Source organism: Micropterus dolomieu, linkage group LG21 (assembly GCF_021292245.1).
Source record: "Micropterus dolomieu isolate WLL.071019.BEF.003 ecotype Adirondacks linkage group LG21, ASM2129224v1, whole genome shotgun sequence".
NCBI lineage: Eukaryota > Metazoa > Chordata > Actinopteri > Centrarchiformes > Centrarchidae > Micropterus > Micropterus dolomieu.
Window position 1 is genome coordinate 29,061,912 of NC_060170.1, and position 5,811 is coordinate 29,067,722.

Genomic DNA, 5,811 nt, shown 5'->3' on the forward strand with positions numbered 1-5,811 from the left:
GCCTGGTATGCCTGCAAGACAGCCATCGTATGTAGGCTGGCACCAGCCTGACCCGCTGCCATGTAGGCCTTGCCCACCAAATCGGACGTCATCCGACACGGCTTGGTGGGGAGCGCCGGCGTCCGGAGGGATGAGGCGAGGTTGGGAGAGAGGTAGCTAGCCAGTGCCTCCTCCACTCGTGGCATCGCTCCGTAGCCGTGCTGTCTGATTCCTGTCACGTTGCCGTAGTCCAGCCGGGGGGACGTAGACAACCGCGCAGAGAAGGGTTTATTCCATGATCTACACAACTCGTTGTGCAGATCCGGAAAAAATGGTAGGGGCCGACGCGGGGGTGGCGCTCGGTGTTGCAGAAACCGCTCATCTAGTTTGCTGCCTGCCGATGGCTGCTGCACCGCCTGTGGCCAATCAATGTGCAGCTTGGCCACGGCCCGCGTCACCACTTCCAACAACTCCTCGTATCCTGGCGAGGGCTGATGACGTTCCGTTTCCTCTATGCTAAGCACATCTAGCTCCTCAGAGCCAGATCGTGTCAGTCTTTCCGGACTCGCCCCTCGAGTGGGAGAAACCGTGAAACGGGCTCCCGATTGGGGACGAGGGGAGGAGGATTCCGCAGGCGAGGACCGGAAAAAGGCCTTAGCCGTTCCGGCACCCTCGGCGATCTCGCGTTGTGATCCCCAGGATCGGAACCGCCGCAACGCCTCAGCGACCGCGGGGCCTATGCCACGAGGGGAGCGCATCCGACCATCCTCTAGGAAGAGAGCCGCTCGAGACCTCAGCACCCTCAGGGGCAGGGCCTCGCAATGGTCGCAGGCAGCCCCCTCGAGAGCCGCCTGAGCATGCGACATCCCCAGGCATGAGACGCACATCCCATGGGTATCACCTTCTGTGATGAAATGCTCACAAGGGAAGACACACTGTCGGAATCGCTTTGACATGATCTTCTGCTGCTTCGTCTCGATGTCAGGTAGAAAAATGGAGCTTCCAAACATAGCCAGAGTGCCTGCTGAATAGAAAGAAGCTAATGTGTCTTATGTGCCGGCGTGCTTATATACCCCCTCCGGTTACGCCGTCACACACTACCGTTCTAGTAACACCAATAGGATTGGAGTAGTTTCATTCATAGTTCAGCCCTGCCAGGCCCAGGGGCGTTCCCATAGTGTCGTCACCGACGCAGTTCGAGTTCCCTCGAAGGGGAACCCAAATGATGCACCACAACACAAATTTAAGTTATTATTATCATTAGCCCCCATATTTGGCTAACCTTAAAGAGCTGGTATTATGCTTTTTATCTTTTTCCCACTCCTTTATTGAGTTATTTCCCTTTTTTGTGCATGTAATAGGTTTGCAAAGTGAAAAAGCCAGTCCAGCCCAAAGGGAGTTCCCGTATCCCACAGAAAACTCTGCTCAGAACTGCATGAAAACAGCTCGTTTGTAGTCCAGCCGTTTCCCTTTCATCCCTGTGACGACACTGGGATGAAAGCTAAATGCGCCTCATATAGCGCTTGACAAGCACGCCCTCAAAAACACCGGTGGAAAAACACTGAGCTGCAGCCCACACCTCCTCTTCCTTCAAAACACTAGCTACCCTCCAGGCAGTCAATGGACATAAAGTTGTTACTGTGATGTAGAGACAGAGCTCAGTTAAAACATTATGGATGAAAGATACATTTGATACAGATTAATACCTCACCGCTCTGAAACTCTTGCTCCATGTTGTCAAGCTGGTCCGCAACATGTAGCCTACAGCTGAAACAAAGCTATTAACGGACTTCACACATCCCGCCCTTCCCTGCTTCTGATTGGCTAGTAGTCTTTAACTAGGTGCATGTGCAACTCCCAACACAACTAAAACGAAGCCTTCAACACAGGGTGTAAAGAGGAGCTGCAGCAATGGGCAGTATGAAAAAAAAAAAAAGGCGTTTTTTGAAAATTAAACCATGTAAACCTGTTCTGTTACAACTCCTAATTAGGATTTTGAACCTGAAAATGAGCATAATACCACCTCTTTAATATTGCCACAGAGATACAGTGCCTCTCATTATTGTCAACAGACTGGAGTTTCTGTTTTGGTAAATGCGGTCAAGTACACACATGGAAAACAAAAGGGAAATATACTGTATGTCTTCCTAAGATTTGTTTCTTTAGATTTTAGAAATAGCAATGAATATGAACTAACTTTATGTTTGTACTGAACACAGTTTTTATGACAATCGAGGGTCATTCACAGTGCTTCAAGTGTACTTCGAAAGGGTAAAGTCCCTCCGCCTTCCTGTCCCAACACATTAAAAATGAAACAAGCTTGAACAGCCCCTCATTAAAAGCCTTTATCTTAAGTTATTAGTTACAGTTAAACACTGGGAGAGGGATGGAGAGAGAGGGTGATCAGCGCTTCAGGCCTCAAACTGTGTTCATGCAGGGTTCATCCTCACTCTCGACGGCCCTCTTCTCCCTTTTCTCGCTTCAACTTTTCTTCTATCTCCTCCCCATCAGTTAGATTCCTTTCATCTTCTCACCCCCCTCATGTACATGCCTTCTTCCTGTCCTTGTCCCCCTTCCCTAGCTCCTCCTCCTCTTTTATTGTAGCTTCGAGGCAAACACTCCCCAGTGCCTCTGTGAGGAAAAATATATATTAAGACATGCAAGTTCCCAGTCTTTTCGAACATCCGCTTCCTCACACATCAGTACTGTGAAACTCAGATTAGATACAGTTCCAGACATCTTTGAGGGACGTAAAGTGAAGTGTGAAATCAGGCATTAATTTTATAAGCTAAATGTAAAGAAGCACAGCAGTATGTCTTAAGAACAAAAAGAGAACTTCATCCTTAAATGGAACGTTTGAAAATTATCTTCATGACAGCATTATCTCTTTTGAACCTCTATGTATTCTATTGAATAGTTAGAAGTGTTCTACCTCTAAACTGCATTTTACAGACATAGCTTTGGCCAGTGAGTTGTTAAAACAGGAGGTGAAGTCTGTCCCAGGGATTCAAACTGTCAACCTTGTGTCCATAGGATTTCACTGACACCCAGGAAAAATATAAGAGTGTTTAATATTTGTCACTTCAGTTTGATGTTTAAGCTTCACTGTGCAGAATGATGAATGTGCAGTGCGATGAATGTGCAGACACTAGAAGTGTCTCTGAACTGTACAAACAAGCAGGATTTGTGAAATCACAACTATTTTGGAACAAATCTTGGTCCAATATGCAACTTATACAATTTTGAGAATGGACTTTACAATAAAGCAGGAGACTTCTTGGGTCCAGCAGTTATTTTGAAATGAACACTTTTTGAATATTCTGGATTTTTCAGTGATGAAAAAGGTGTAGATGTCATTTTAAAACCTGCCTGAAGGGGTTCTTTAAACATTTTTGATGTCTGAATTTGATAAATGAAACGATCTGTGAGTAAAAGCAGTAATTATTTCTGTGTTTACGCCTCTGCAGAGAATACCGGATCATTAGTTCCTGCATTGGTTAAAGTAATATTATATAAAGTAAATAATAATTTACTTTAGTAGAATGGATAAATTTTTAGCCATGCCACGGAAATGTGGGGTGTAGGTCGGTCCAAGTCTTTTGTCCAGACTGAAAAAACTCAAAATTTCTTGGCCATTTAACTGTACTTTGTGTTTACTGCATCAGAAAATATTAGCATGCTAAAATGCTAAGCTAAGATGAAGAACATGGTATAAACATTACGTCAAAACTTAAATTAAAAGCCAAGTCGCAATTAGACTCCTGTCCCTTTTACAAGCCTGGTGTGACCACAACTTTTGACAAATAAACACAGGTGTTGTGAGGTTGGCCCTGATGGGCTGTCTATTGGGGCTAGATCAAATGAATGATTGCTAATTGATATGTTTTCCAATTGCTTAATTTTTAGACTTGTATAGACGCCTGTCCCAAATATAGTCAGGGTGAGTTCAGTGACTGAAGCAAATAAAAACCCAGGCCAAATAATTGAAGATTTACGCTATATCTGCTTAACATTAGCCTGTTGGCATTGTCAATGTGAACATTTTAGCATGCTGACATTAGTATTTAGCTCAAAGCGCAGCCTCATAGTAACGCTAGCACAGCTGTACACAGTTGTGTTACACACATTTCTTGGAAATAACTTTGAAATCCCTGGCATTTATTGTGTGCTATACATATGTGATTGGATGCTGTCAGTAATTCATAGTTTTTCCTTTCATTTGGATTTTTGTGATAAGGAAAATAATAATAAAATGACTAAAATATTATAGTACTATCAAGTAATGAATGAATGTCAACTTCTAACAATATCTTATTACGGTGAATAACAATAAAAAGGAAAATGCTTAACTTCTGTGTTGCACTTGCAATATGTTCTATTTTCAAGCCAAATGTGTCATTTAAAAATGTCTTGTAAAAGTATTATAACAATCAGATTGTCCTCAATGACATCTAAAACTACCAACAATGTGTCATGACAGCCAGGTTCTGTATTAAAGGCATAATTCTTAGTTTGCCTGTGTGTGGTCATGTATACAAATCATCTACAGTGGTGAATTGTTTTGTGTTGACTAATAAACAAAACACACCCAGAGGATGAGACCACAGCCCCCTCATCAACCCTGTTCCCTCTCTGTGTGCTCTGTGTGGTTTTGATTCTCACTTTGTTCCAGTCCACTGAGCTCACAGTATGATTTAAACTATGGCCTCAAAGAATAACAAATCACAGGGAACATTTGCTTAGTGGCCTCTGATCCAAACCAGTCAATAAAGCACAGCACGCAAAGCTAGGAATCATAGCTCTAATGTGGCGTAACAAAGAGAAGCACTTGTGGGGCCCGCAGTGTAGATTAATAATGCTGAACAATTAAGATTGGACCCAATTGCAGACAAAAGACAGTCTACTTATAGAAACTGCTATCCCCATCAGCGCTGACATGCCACCCTCGCTCAAACAATTTCAGTTTGAAGTCTCAACTCCGCAGTTTAAGTGTGAGCCAAGGCCTAGAGTGAGACACAAACCAAGCCAATAAACATTGGTAGAATTACATTTACTCAAATACTGTACTTAAGTACAATTCTTAGCAACTTCCAGTATTTCCATTTTATTCTACTTTATTAATACAAATAATAACTATATAACTAAGTAATTATTATGTATTATCATAGACTGAGCTATGCAGCAGTACATAAAGTAGTTAATTGTGGCTCCACCTTTACTAGTTGCAACATTGAAGTAATGAACACATTAATGCATCACTGATTATAATCCAGTAATATAATATTATTCTGAAGTGGACCATTCTGCACAATGGGTACTTTTATTAGTGGTACTAAGTACAGTGAGGAAAATAAGTATTTGAACACCCTGCTATTTTGCAAGTTCTCCCACTTAGAAATCATGGAGTGGTCTGAAATTGTCATCGTAGGTGCATGTCCACTGTGAGAGACATAATCTAAAAAAAAATAATCCAGAAATCACAATGTATGATTTTCTAACTATTTATTTGTATGATACAGCTGCAAATAAGTATTTGAACACCTGTCTATCAGCTAGAATTCTGACTCTCAAAGACCTGTTAGTCTGCCTTCAAAATGTCCACCTCCACTCCATTTATTATCCTAAATTAGATGCACCTGTTTGAGGTTGTTAGCTGCATAAAGACACCTGTCCACCCCATACAATCAGTAAGAATCCAACTACTAACATGGCCAAGACCAAAGAGCTGTCCAAAGACACTAGAGACAAAATTGTACACCTCCACAAGGCTGGAAAGGGCTACGGGGAAATTGCCAAGCAGCTTGGTGAAAAAAGGTCCACTGTTGGAGCAAT